Source organism: Balaenoptera borealis, assembly GCF_965194805.1.
Source record: "Balaenoptera borealis genome assembly, chromosome: 17".
NCBI classification, from domain to species: domain Eukaryota; kingdom Metazoa; phylum Chordata; class Mammalia; order Artiodactyla; family Balaenopteridae; genus Balaenoptera; species Balaenoptera borealis.
In genome coordinates, this window is record NC_138876.1 from 40,990,422 (window position 1) to 41,005,069 (window position 14,648).

Genomic DNA, 14,648 nt, shown 5'->3' on the forward strand with positions numbered 1-14,648 from the left:
AACCAGCCACTTTAAGAATGGCAGAATGTGAAGAAATTCAAGCTTGAAAGGAATAGTTCCCCTTGTGAAAAGTTTCCACTACTCATTTAATAGTCAACCAGTGACCTGATTTTGGAGAACTTATTGTCAATTACGAGTAAGAAGAATTTGAATGCATCATGCTTTTCAGTGTAGTGTACTTATCCTCAATTACTATTTTTTTAAATACACAACTATACAGTTTTAGTCCTGAAAGAAAGTTATCTACTGATGTTTTTTTCTGAGCATTTTAATGCTGGCTATATGCTTACTATGGACTAGGCACTAGAAATTGTAATAAAGTTGGCCAAAGTCAAACACTTAATTGGTGGTGAGTTTCTCATTTGCTAAAAAGTTGTCTATCATACATTTCTATCAGAAACAGTAAGAGGAGGGACTTCCCTAGAGGTCCAGTGGTTAAGACTCCACACTTCCACTGCACGGGTCACGGGTTCAATCCCTGGTCAGGGAACTAAGGTCTCACATGCCAAGTGGCATGGCCAAAACAAAAAAACAAAACACAAAACAGAAAAGAAATAAGAGACAAAGTGGTCACTGTGTTAGTGCAATTGCAGTTTTATCCATTTTACTCTTCAGTTTCCACTGTGGCCTTATATTGCCAATTTTTCAATGCAGAAGCTGCTGCTTCTTTAGTTTGTTTGTTTGTTTCTCTCTGTGTTCTCACCCACCTACCACAAATATACCGTCAACCATTCTGGGGATAACACTGCTAAATACTCCACAAAATTATGTCTGTGAAGAAGGAAGATAGGTGGTGGCCCCTGCACAAGACGCAGACATGACCTGTCATGGTTGTCATGTGGTTATGGTGAGTTGCCTCTGCACAAATTGTTTTGAATCAGAATTAAAAATTCAAAGTTTGAAAATAGTTTGCTTTTCATATATATTAGAGATGATTCCAGGTTTTCCCTATGATAATGTCGTTCCAATATGGGAGAGAAAAGAATGGAGTTTCAGTTTTGTACCAGAAATTGCAAATACCTTCCTAAGCCACAGCCCCTAAATCAAGTGCCCTGGGGGGAATGGCGTATTTGTGAACAATGCCATGGATAGGTAGGGGGAAATAGTTAGTACCCCAAGAGCTTATGATGTCATTTATTTTTCTTCTTTTCCTCTTTCTTCATCTCTTCCTGTTTCTTCTCTTCTTCTTTTCTCTTTTGGCACCCACATTGGGTTGCCACCCACAACTGTTCCAAGATCAGTTCAATACAATTTGTATTTAATGAGCATCTTTACCCATGTGTTTTTATCCTGGTGTCTGGGATCTACATTCCTTCTTTCCCATTTCCATACACATTCTTCCCAGGTGTTTTCTTATCTGCTCCCACACTACTAGATTGGGAGCACCTTCAGGAAAGGAAACAAGTCTCAATCTTATTTGTTTTTACTCCCTGGATTTATAGTAGAGTAAGTAGTTGCTAAATACGTCTTTTTTTAAATGAAAGTTAATGAATGAAGGCATTAACGAATGAATGGAGGTGATAAGTGACAAGAAGCCTTCCAATCTGTGATGTTTTATTTAAAAATTCTGAAACAAACATCAAAATATTAACATTTTCTAAATTAGGGTGGTAGACATGAGTGTACATTATCTTATTCTCCATAACATTTTTCATATTTGAAGTTTTCTGTAATATTTAAAAACCAGGATGAGCAATGAAGGTGGTAGCAGTATGATAAAAACGCCTTTCTTCAAAGATCTCATCACTTAATTAGGGAATTGTCCCAAGAGCACATGATTGCAGAAGTCTATTGGACTGTACATTTTTAGGAGTTGACTGGCTAGCTATTTAAAAAAAAGCAGCAAATAACTCTAAACCTAGAAAAGCAGGAGTTGACATTACTTGTCCAGTTTGCAGGGTATCCTAGGAATCAGCAGATAAGCACTTCTGGTATTTTTTAATACATATCCAGTCTCTATGAACTATGAAATATAGTCAACAAGAACTGGATGGATCTAGGCAGCATGGTATTGGCTAGCTATATACCTGGGGGTTGGTAGAAAGCCTGTTGAGAACTATGGCAAAATATCTCTGTTTGCTCCTTCAGGCTAAACAGGTCTACTCTTCCTCTTCTCCATCGTACTCTCTGCCTGGAATATTGACCCTGTATGGACCACATTAGTGGCTGCTCATGACTCTGCTTTCTGGTTGGGTTCAGCTAGAAGTCAAAGGAAGGGAAGAAGGAGAAGGAGGTCAGGTTGCTTAATCCCTTTGTTTCCTTCCTATAAAGTTGCCTCCAGCTGGCTGTGTTTCTCGAATAAAGGTCACTGCTCCTCTCATATAGAGTGGCAGCGCTACATGACTCTGTGTCTCTGTCTCTGTCTCTCTCTCTCTGTGTCTGTCTCTTGGGTCCAGGAAACATCTCTTCTCCTCATCTCTTTGGGCCTGGGTATTAAAGGCTCATTAAGAAGCGCCAGATGCCTGCACACACACACCTTTGAAAACAGTCCCTTTGTATATAAAACATCCCAAATTAGCCTCTTCTGAGTGTGCCATCTGTTTTCCGTTGGGAGTCTGATTAATCAAGGGCCTAGACCACAACGTCCAAGTTTTACCTCTTCACCAGTGGTTAGTACCCAGGTTTCTGTCCTTCACTTAGCAGATGCCAGGAGGGAACTTCAGAGAATTACCTTTAAATACTAAACTCCTGTATATACCTGGTGTCCTCAGCTCTTTCTAAACCTCTTTTTTTTTTTGGCTGCATTGAGTCTTCGTTGCTGCGTGCGAGCTTTCTCTAGTTGCTGCGAGCAGGGGCTACTCTTCATCGCGGTGCGTGGGCTTCTCATTGCAGTGGCTTCTCTTGTTGCGGAGCATGGGCTCTAGGTGCACAGGCTCAGTAGTCGTGGCGCACGGGCTCAGTTGCTCCACGGCATGTGGGACCCTCCTGGACCAGGGCTCAAACCCATGTCCCCTGCATTGGCAGGTGGATTCTCAACCACTGCGCCACCAGGGAAGTCCCCTTTCTAAATCTTATCATCTTCTTTCCTACCACAAAGTTATAGAAACCAAAATATTAAATTACTATGAAACACCACTTGAAAACATATTGTCAGCGTGAACTAATTACAATCATCCTTTAATAAATTCTACCTTCTGATCACTTTTTGTCACTTTGTGATCTTCATATTTTAATACACTAATATATGCAAATAATAATCAGAGGGGGAAATCTAAATATTCATTCTACCATGTAATGATGAAAAGGGAATGTGTGTGATTTATTTAATTTGAAATATAATGGGGACTTCCCTGGTGGTGCAGTGGTTAAGACTTCGCCTTCGCCTTCCAGGGTGCAGGTTCAATCCCTGGTTGGGGAGCTAAGATTCCACATGCCTCACAGCCATAAAACCAAAACATAAAACAGAAGCAATATTGTAACAAATTCAATAAAGACTTTAAAAAAAAGAAAAGAAATATTATGGAAAGCAACAAACAATGGAAATGTAAGTGTCTGGGATAATGTCCCTGGGGCTGGCCAGGGATGTCTGGTGATACCCAAACTCTTTAAGGCCTTCGCACATGCCATTCCCGCTGCCTGGAATACTCTCCCTGCCTCTCCCACTCTTCATCTGGCTAATTCCTATTCATCCTTCAGCATTCTGCTTCAATGTCACAACCTCAGATAAATCCCTGATCCTAATCTAAATTAACCCCCCACCTCCTGTCAGGTCTCTCTGATAGAACCCAGTTCTTTTCCTTTTTCATACTTATCACAGTATAAAGTATATATTTATATATGTGTTCATTGTCCAATGTCCATCTCACCCATGAGCACAGAAACCAGGTTTGTTTGGTTCCCCCACTATATTTGCAATTCCTAACACAGTGCCTGTCCATACTAGGGGCCCAACCAATAGTCATGTAATAAATGAATGCACAAAGTTCTTAGAAAGGAAGAGCCATTGAATTTATGAATTATAACTCGATTTATACTGCTGTTATCAAAGGTGGATTATTGACATTCCTTAAGTTGAGTATGCCCCTAGATAAGTTAAAATAAATGTATTTAGATATCTACTGTAGATTTGCATTTTATGAGTCATATTTTGTTCCAGGAAGGGAAAAGCCCAGCGAAGACCTTGCCATAAATAGTCTTTAAAAAAATAAGTCCTTTCTTAAAGTTATAATTAGATGTACTAGGGTATACCTGCTGGTTTTGCCCGCACAGCTTCCTTTCTCCCTTCTTTAGGTTACAGAGCCAAGGACCACCATCTATGGCCTCTCCTGAGTTGTGCACTCCCCAACTCCAAGAGGTCCCGTTCACATACACTATAAGATGAATTAGAGTTCTGAAGCTGTGCAGCATGGTGGCCCTGACATAACTCTTTCTGTTGGTAAACGCTCCTCACCCACCATATCATTCAACCTGTGGGTCAGCTCCCTTGCCAAAGAGGTGGACATGTGATCCAAGCCAGTCAATCAAAAAGCTCTCTCTAGAAATCACCATTGCTTACTGTAGGACTATATATAAATTGGGATTTCCAATACTAAGAAGGATGAAAGTCTAGAGCTGCTAGGGGTTCTTTTGCCACATAACAATAAAAACCTATCTGCGGGCTTCCCTGGTGGCGCAGTGGTTGAGAATCTGCCTGCCAATGCAGGGGACACGGGTTCGAGCCCTGGTCTGGGAAGATCCCACATGCCGCGGAGCAGCTGGGCCCGTGAGCCACAATTACTGAGCCTGTGCGTCTGGAGCCTGTGCTCCGCAACAAGAGAGGCCGCGATAGTGAGAGGCCTGCGCACCGCGATGAAGAGTGGCCCCCGCTTGCCACAACTAGAGAAAGCCCTCGCACAGAAACGAAGACCCAACACAGCCAAAAATAAATAATAAATAAATTTTAAAAAAAATTATAAAAAAAAAAACAAAAAAACATATCCTTTAAAAAAAAAAACAAAAAAAAAACCTATCTGCAAGTAAAATCAACATAGAGGAAGGCAGAACTGAAAAGAAGGAGAAAATGAAACAGATTTTTGATGATAAGGGTTGATCCCCAGCTCTGCCTAAACTATTCATGGGCTTTTTGGTTGTGTGATCTAATAAGTAAGTTCCCTCCCTTGCTTAGTTGAGTTTGAGTTGAACCTCTGTTAGTTACAACTCCAAGAGTACTGGCTAATACAGATACATAACTGAAACCATAAATTAGGAACTTGGACCTTGCTTTCTACTTAACAGAAACTAAATATGCTACTTGTGACAGCAATGATGTCATTTCTCTGCCCATAGTCCTCCAATGGCTTCTCATCTTACTCAGAGAAAAAGCCAACTGTCCACACATGGCCAGTCGGTCCCTACATGGTGTGACCTTTTCTCCTCCCACTTTCCCCCCTTTTGCTCACTGTGCATCAAGAATCCTGACCTTGGTGATCCTTATACCTGCCAAGCATGCTCCCACCAGAGGGTATTTGCACTTGAGGTTCCCTCTGCCTGGTACATGCTTCTCCCAGTTCTCTGTTCATATGTGAACTTCCCTCATGACCCCATCTAAAAATCTTACTTTCCCTCTCTGTCCTAGGTCCCTAGGGGTTCCATAACAAAGTACCACAAATTGGGTGGCTGATTCAACAGAAATTTATTGTTTCACAGTTCTGGAGGCTGGAATTCTGAAATTAAGGTGTTGGCAGAGTTGGTTTGCCCTGAAGGCTGTGAGGGAGAATCTGTTCCATGCCTTGTTCATAGATTCTGGTGGTTTGCTGGCAATCACTGGCGTTCCTTGGTTTATAGAAGCATCGTCCAGATCTCGGCCTTCATCGTCACATGGCATTCTCCCTGTGTGAATGTCTGTCACTGACTGTATCCTAATTTCCCCTTTTTATGGACACCAGTCATATTGGATTAAGACCTACTCCAACGACCTCATCTTGACTTGATCATCTGCAAAGATCCTATTTCCAAATAAGGTCACATTTACAGGTACTAGGACTTCAACATCTTTTGGTGGGACACAATTCAACCCATAACACTCTCTTGTGCTATCTTATTTTTTCTTTATAGTATGTATCTGACATTATAAACTTATGTTTATACTGATTTAATGTCTCTCTCTCCCTCAGCGTACGTCCCATGAACATGTAGATGTAATATTATAACCACAGTTTTTAAAACAGTGCCTAGTATACAGGCAGTAAGCAATCAAAATATGTTAAATAAGTTAATACTATACAGGAAAATGGGATCTCCTATTTTAAAATATATAGTCTGAAACTTCTTTTTTTTTTTTAATTAATTTATTTTATTTTTAATTTATTTCTGGCTGCGTTGGGTCTTCCTTGCTGTGCGCAGGGGGCTACTCTTCGTTGTGGTGCGCAGGCTTCTCTTGTTGTGGAGCACAGCTCTAGGCACGCGGGCTTCAGTAGTTGCACCACATGGGCTCAGTAGTTGTGGCTCGCAAGCTCTAGAGCACAGGCTCAGTAGTTGTGGCGCATGGGCTTAGTTGCTCCGCGGCATGTGGGATCTTCCTGACCAGGGCTCGAACCCGTGTCCCCTGCATTGGCAGGCAGATTCTTAACCACTGCGCCACCAGGGAAGCCCTGAAACTTCTTTTTGCATAGTCAGCTATTTGAAGACGCTAATGCTCCTCAGATGGCTTTAATGTGTATATTAAGAGTCTAACACTCACTGGAGATGTATAAAAAAATCTCTATCACAAACTGACAAATACCATTCCTATGAAAATAGAAGGGTGGATAGAAACACTCTGAGGAAGAATGGAATTTGGGAGTGATAGGTTGAGAGGGGACATGTGAGAAGTGTCAGAAGTTGAATAGGGTTAAGAGTGGTCAAGCTCTGGCAAAATCTAACAGTAGCGATCTTTTTGCCTGACTTCATGATAAATGTATGCCAGTGGCCTTCAATGGAGTTACATTGTTTTCATTACCAATTGAAAAGTAATACTAATGTGAAAACAAATTTTGCCTGCTGCAGATATTAGAAGTGCCCCCTCAGGCATTTATTGAGATGTACAACCTTATCAAGTTGTATTATCATTATCTGTCTTTCATCTGATGCCCGCATCGGAATACGAGGTAAGGGGTAGGGGTCTGTGTCTTTGTTAGCCCACAGGCAGTCAAAAGACAAGTGATAAATTAAGTATATATGTATTTGCAGCATACACATACACAAAAAGAGTTAGGAGCCCTTACTTACATAAGGCTTTTTGGAAATCAATAAGAAGACAGATGACCCAGTGGATCAAAGGAAGTGCAGTTGCCAGTAGGCAGGGAAATGCAAATTAAAATAATAACAAAATTGAATTTTTGCCCATCTGCTTGGCAAAAGTTGAAAAGATTGATAACTTCCAGGCTGGTGAGGGTGTGGATGATCAGTCATTCTCATACTTCTGGTTGTGGGATAGTACACAGAACTATATGTTCAAATTCAAAATACACTGACCTTTTGACCTAAAATTCCTACTTTTAGGAATCTATCCTACAAAAAAGGCAGGCTTCAAAATAATACATATCAATAAAGCTCCAGAATTTCAACATGGGAAAGACATAGGGGTCCCATTTGGTTTTAAACAAATCAAGAATATGATATTTTTGTACTTCTGAGTTTATGTAGTAAAGTTCCTGCTCTCAACAGAATTAATTACCAATTAAATAGCAAAAGCAACATTTATCAAATGTCAAATGTAGGCAAAGGGTGTTGTTTGATTCCCTAACATTCTGTTTAGTCATGAATAGTTAAGAAAGTAACTCCTCAGCTTCTACCAGTCTAAGCCACCCTAAACCAGTCTCTGATGTACATGAACCATTAAGCCCCAAAGGCGAGCTTAGAAGGTGGGAAGTCAAATGGGCATGCAAGGCAGTAAAAGTCTCAGCTTTTGCTTCCAAATGTCCCTCCGTTCCCAGCATCCCTAGTTGTTCGTGTGTATAATAAAAAGGGGAAAGTGCTACTTAGAACAAGAATTGACACAACTATTTTCTCCTACTAAGGGAGTAGCTTAATATTTTATATTTATATCCAGGGAAGATACCAGGTAGGCCTCTTTGAATAGAAAAGATGACTCCTCCCACTAAAAAAGAAAAGTTATTTTTATCATACTGAAGTGCTCTGCCTAACAAAGCGAGAAAAACCTAGACTTTTCCTAGGGATAGGGAGGAGGTGAGGCTCAGGGAAACAAGGGAGGTTTGAGGGGTTTGGGAGGGAAAGCAAAGGCTCCCCTCGGCTAGCGGGGCACCGGGGGCCGCGGCGGTGCTTCCATGCGCCCTGTACGGAGCAGCGCGTGGGCTGAGAGCCCCTTCCCCAGCCGCTCCAGCAGGGAGTGAGGCGGGCGGTGCACAGGGCCCAGATGTTTCCACCAGACAGAGGACTACTTAACTGTACAGGCGGTGCCCCGAGCGCCCCTGGTCCCGACAAAGCCTTTGTCAGGTCGGCCTGGGTCAGATGACTTCCCTGCCCAGCCGGCTTCCCTCCCCTTTCCCACCCCTTCCCTCTGTCAGTACCTGCTCCCCTGGAGAGCCTGGCTGGCACAGCCAGAGACCCCTGCCCAAGTTTCACACCAGTGAGTTTTCTTTTAAAAGACCCTGAAAGGATATATTTCTCATTTTAATTTCAAGTTCAGGAATTAAAACCGAGTAATTGCCAGTTTGTCTCTGCCGCAGTCACTGCTTCACTTAAGATGATGACTGGCTTTGTCTGGGGGAACAATCGCAAATTCCCTCAGGAATATATTCCTTTTCTTTTTTTGTTGTTAAAGAGAAATGAAAGAAATTCTGGGGGGAGAAAACCTGCAAATGTTGATACAAAAGCTTCTAACTTTTATGAGCAGTGGAGTCCTAACTTTAGCATACAAAAGTACCTCCCAGTTTATCCTAATTAAAGACCCTAGCTTTGCATCAGAGGGTTGGTCCACAGAGCCCTTGAAAATTGTAATCTAGATCTCCAGTTACAAAAGCAAGCAAGTAAACAACAAAAAAAACTTTGCGACCGTCTTAGTAAAAACAGTTAACATTCCAGGTAATTATAACTTGTGTTTGCATTATTCAGAATTACTGTACTACTAGGTGGTAACACCCATCTAGATAAACTAGCATTTATGTTATTAAAGTAGATAAAGCTCAGTGTTTAGGATCTAATGTTTTTTTCAGTTGGATGTATTTTTCTTTTCATTGTTTTCAACTTACCAATTGTATTTGTTAAAGGGACAATTCCATTTTCTTTTTCAGAAAAACAACACGTGAGGCCACTTGGCATTTCTGGTCTATGTGCTGGGGAAATTGCAATCATATGAATTCAGTGCAGTGTATTTATTGGGGGAGGGGCATTCTGTGTTTTGTTAAGAAGAGCAAAAAAGCTTAAAAATCTGTAACTTTTAAAAGAAACAAATAGTTATTACTTGTTTAATAAACTTTTAAATATATCATGGTGGAAGCTGACATTCAAAATGGTTTTTCTGAGTGTTTATTAAGGGAATATATTTGTCAATTCCGTTTATTCTCTAAACACTCCTTTCTCTGCCCTCTTTTGCCATCTCTGCTGAAATTACATCTCCACTTGGCTTTTTCTCCTTTACAAAAAAGAGAAGTTCACCTGCAGACCCAGGCTGCTTAACCTTCATTAATCCACTTTCTACCTGGCCTGGAGCTTATGAGGTTATGGTGAGATTTCTCAGCGTCTTAGGAAGACCACAGTCCCTAGACCTTTCAGTTGCTGCTTTGAGGGTCCTGCTGCACCACCCACCCTCTCTCTTCTATGACCCACTGACCTAGTAGTTCCCAGGGCAAAATGGCTGATGATCTAAGTCCAACTATATCTGGTTTCTATTGACACCATAGAACAGCCAACTTGTCTACACAAAAGGGTGGTTTCAGCTACAAATTACATGCAGATGGTCAAGTATCTTTTCTGTGCTACTAAAATGGAGACAGAATTTTTTAAATCAAAGACAATCACTTGAGTGAATGATATTTACTTATATATGTATGTATGTATGTATATGTGTATTATATGTTGGCTAACAGTGATGGTGTCTGTGTTCAGAAGCACGGGGTTCAGGATATTCCCACATCTATAAATATATGTGTGTAAATCTTAGTGTCGCCCATGTAATAAATAGAAAATTGTTTTTCTGTTTAAATCTTAAACAGTTTAACTGGGAATTACCCAATACTATTAATTGCCATTTTTAGTAAGATAGAGTTTCTCTATAAGGAGCTTGTGATCTAAATAAGACATAGCAAACCAATACCTATAAAAATTAGCTCAGAAAAACCTAGGCTTCCGCACTTGGGGGAGAAACTGGCCTTAGAATTTGCCCTTTATTGCGTTTACCCAAGCTAGGATTATTCAAAGTTTTTCTTTACACCACTGGAATGCATAAGACTTGATGATGATCATCTTTAATTCATGATGTATTACTAAATAATAATGTGAGGGAGAGGAAGAGGAGGAGGAGGAGAGAGCACAGAGCTGGAAGGCTATCTGGCTCAGGTCCCACATTTATAAAGGGCCTGGAATTTAGGCTTTTGATTCATCTCCAAAGGAGGTAACACAAAAATATTCTGATGGTATTGAAAGAAGATACCCCCATCCAAATTCAAAACTGAGATTCCCTAGCTAAACTACATCACCTTTAGTGTACTACAGACTTTTAAATTAAATCTTTTAATTATCTTCTGACTAGCACAGCTGTCTTGTGTTGTAAATTTTTTGTGTTAAAAGTATCAATTGTTAAAATTTAAACGTTCAAAACATCACCAATTTTTAAAACTTTATTTTAGTATTTTTAAGAAGTTTAATATACTGGGAACCTCAAAAATAATGGAGGCAGCCTGGATCTCCCTCAGCCTTTGAGAAGCCTTGAAATTATTTGGTTAGAATACAAATATTTCCATGAGGTAGCAGGAGCATTTTCATATAAGCCTAAGAACTGTGACGAAGAAATCTGGAAACAAGGAAATTGTAGGAAAGAATGAGTTATATGTATCAAATGAAAACTCAATGCATGCCGTTTTGTTTTTCCTCTATGCTGAATTTTACAGACTTCAAGAAGTCTTACTATTCCGCCTATTAATGCATATTAAAAATATATACAATATTTACACCTTTAAAGCATGCTTTCTCAATCTGAAGTCACAACTAGCCTTGGTAATCTTACAGAAATGGCATGTGTGTGAAGTTGTGAATGTTCAACCAGAGTAAACTGCATGATGAAAAGTGTTCTTGAACACTGAGGCCTAGAGTGCTAAAATAAAACCTGATATGTAAGATTCTTTGAAACACAAGTCTTACAGAGATGCATTGAAGGAGAAAGGGGTGACAACTAGAACAATAGGAAAGTCAACTTTCATGAGCTAGAAGGGAAGGTTAATTCTGGGTAGCAGGTCAACAGAGGTCATTATTTGAATTATAAATATCTTGAAAGGGAACTTCTTCCTCTCATCTGCCCAGTTCCCACAACTGCATTGTTTCCTGGGGAAGCATTCATAGTTATTTCAGCAAATCCAGTACAGCAGGGGTTCCCAGCCCCCTGGCCACATACCGGTACCAGTCCTTGGCCTGTTAGGAACCGGGCCGCACAGCAGGAGGTGAGCGGTGGGCAGCGAGCGAAGCTTCCTCTGCCGCTCCGCGTCACTCCCCATCGCTCACATTACGGCCTGAACCATCATCCGCCCGCCTCCACCACCCCTCCCCCTGCCACTCCCTGTCCGTGGAAAAATTATCTTCCATGAAACTGGTCCCTGGTGCCAAAAAGGTTGGGGACAGCTGCAATCCAGAGTACTGGAGACGACCATTTGGGGACTGAAATATGAAGCCAGCTGCCTAGCTGGGGTGGGGAAATTATATCTTTGAGACCAATAGGAGTTGGTCTAAGGACACTTAGAGAAGAATGGAGGAAAAAAAGATACAAAGGGCACAAGGGTGAAAGGAGGGTTTGAGTCTGAATTCCATCTCTGCTATAGGGTTAATGTATTCCTAATGGTCTTAACTCAAGTGCTTAAAGTAAAAACACAATAAAAGGAGGAAGGCTCATATCATTAGCCACACCCTGAGAAGTCCAGAGTTCTAAATGCTAAAATAGAATCTATTGAGTAATGATGGCACAAGTTGTAACTTTCTAGAATTCCACAAAAGGCAGGTGGAAGGAAGATTTAAAAATCCACAGTGATAGTCCAGGAAAGAATGTAGCAGACACAGGTAACTAATGGCTTGTTTTATGGTGACAAGAAATATACTTCAAAGGAAAACTCCGTGAATGGTCCCTGATGTCTTTGGGTCTCTGTGTCACATCTCAATATGTCTAGCTTGGTGAAGGTCTCTCTCAGGGTGGGTATATGCTCTCCATATGTGATCTCAAGTATTCCTCATAGCAGCACTATGAGTTGGTGGTTTTTATTCCCATTTTATAGACAATGAAACGATCTCAAAGAGGGATGTCAAGTCATTTACTCAAGATTGAGTGGGAAAGTTGGGCTTTAGATTCTTCTGACCCTAAAAATCATGCTATTTCTTCAATAACATTCTGTGTCATTCTCACTGTTACTTTACTGCTTGCAAATTAACCTGACTGCTCCTTTCTTTAAGGGGAATCACCCAGCCTTGAAACTTGGAATCATCTTTGCCCCTTTCAATCAATTATTTATTGGGTACCTACTCCAAGCTAGCCATTGGGATAAAGAATGAATGAAATATAATGCCTGCTCTCAGAAAGTATGCAGTTCATACACTGAATCAGTTACTAAACCTTGTAGAGTTCATTTATTGTACATCTATTCCCATCTTTCTTTTCTGAGTGTCTCCCCCTGCTCAGGCCCTCGCTCCCTGCTGCTTGGACAATAGTCTTATAAATGATCTCTATCTGTTATTAGCTAGGGTCACAGGAGAACTACTCACAGAGTTGTGAGCACAGTGAAGAATTTTTTAAAGTAATGGGGAACTCACAATGGCTTAAAGACTTAAACATAAGACATGACACAATAAGACTCCTAGAAGAGAGCATAGGCAAAACATTCTCCGACATAAATCGTACCAATGTTTTCTTAGGTCAGTCTCCCAAGGCAACAGAAATAAAAACAAAAATAAACAAGTAGGATCTAATCAAACTTACAAGCTTTTGCACAGCAAAGGAAACCATAGAAAAAATGAAAAGACAACCTACGGAATGGGAGAAAATATTTGCAAATGATCCAACAGACAGGGCTCAATCTCCAAAATATACAAACAGCTCATACAACTCAATAACAAAAAATCAAACAACCCAATCGAAAAATGGACAGAAGACTTTAATAAACATTTCTCCAAAGAAGACATACAGCTGGCCAGTAAGCACATGAAAAGATGCTCAACATCACTAATTATTACAGGCATGCAAATCAAAACTACAGTGAGGTACCACCTCACACCAGTTAGAATGGCCATCATTAAAATGTCTACAAATAACAAATGTTGAAGAGGGTATGGGGAAAAGGGAATCCTTCTATACTGTTGGTGGGAATGTAAGTTGGTACAGCCACTATGGAAAACAATGTGAAGGTTCCTCAGAAAACTAAAAATGGAATTACCATATGATCCAGCAATCCCAGTCCTGGGCATATACCCAGAAAAAACCATAATTCAAAAAGATACATGCACCCCTATGTTCATAGCAGCACTATTCACACTAGCCAAAACATGGAAACAACCTAAATGTCCATTGACAGATGAATGGATAAAGAAGATGTGGTACATATATACAGTAGAATACTACTCAGCCATAAAAAAGAATGAAATAATGCCATTTGCAGCAACATGGATGCAACTAGAGATTATCATACTAAGTGAAGTTAAGTCAGAAAGAAAGACAAATACCATACGATATCACTTACATGTGGAATCTCAAATTTGGCACAAATGAACCTATCTACAAAACAGAAACAGACTCACAGACATAGAGAACAGACTTGTGGTTGCCAGGAGGGAGGGGTGTGGGTAGGGAAGGACTGGGAGCTTGGCGTTAGCAGATGTAAACTATTATATATGGGATGGATAAACAACAAGGTCCTACTGTATAGCACAGAGAACTATATTCAATACCCTGTGATAAACCATAATGGAAAAGAATATAAAAAAAAAAGAATGTCTCTATGTGTGTAACTGAGTCACTTTGCTGTCCAGCAGAGATTGGCACAACGTTGTAAATCAACTCTACTTCAACTAAAAAATATATAAAATAGGGGCTTCCCTGGTGGCACAGTGGTTGAGAGTCTGCCTGCCAATGCAGGGGACACGGGTCCGAGCCCTGGTCTGGGAAGATCCCACGTGCCGCGGAGCGGCTGGGCCCCTGAGCCACAACTACTGAGCCTGCGCGTCTGGAGCCTGTGCTCCGCAACAAGAGAGGCCGCGATAGTGAGAGGCCCGCGCACCGCGATGAAGAGTGGCCCCCTCTTGCCGCAACTAGAGAAAAGCCCTGGCACAGAAACAAAGACCCAACACAGCCAAAAATAAATAAATAAATAATTTTAAAAAATATATATATATATAAAATTTAAAAAAATAAAAGTAATGGGGAGACATTCAGAAACTAGCAACAGTAGGAAGCAGTGACCACATCTAGGGCCAAATTGTTGCAGAGCTGCCACCCCTTAGGAGCTATAGTCATGGAGGGGGGCGGCTAAGAAGCCTTTCTG

The 14,648-nt window shown here is 40.8% G+C and overlaps 1 long non-coding RNA gene across 1 annotated transcript; it reads right to left on the bottom strand.

The window, feature by feature from the left end:
* Window positions 1–2,465: 2,465 nt before the first annotated feature.
* LOC309614918 lies at window positions 2,466–8,871 on the bottom strand. Its single transcript, XR_014236465.1, has 2 exons — window positions 4,946–8,871; window positions 2,466–4,587 (listed from the first exon to the last, which is right to left on the bottom strand). It is a non-coding gene; the product is annotated as an uncharacterized lncRNA (long non-coding RNA).
* Between the last annotated feature and the right edge of the window lie 5,777 nt (window positions 8,872–14,648).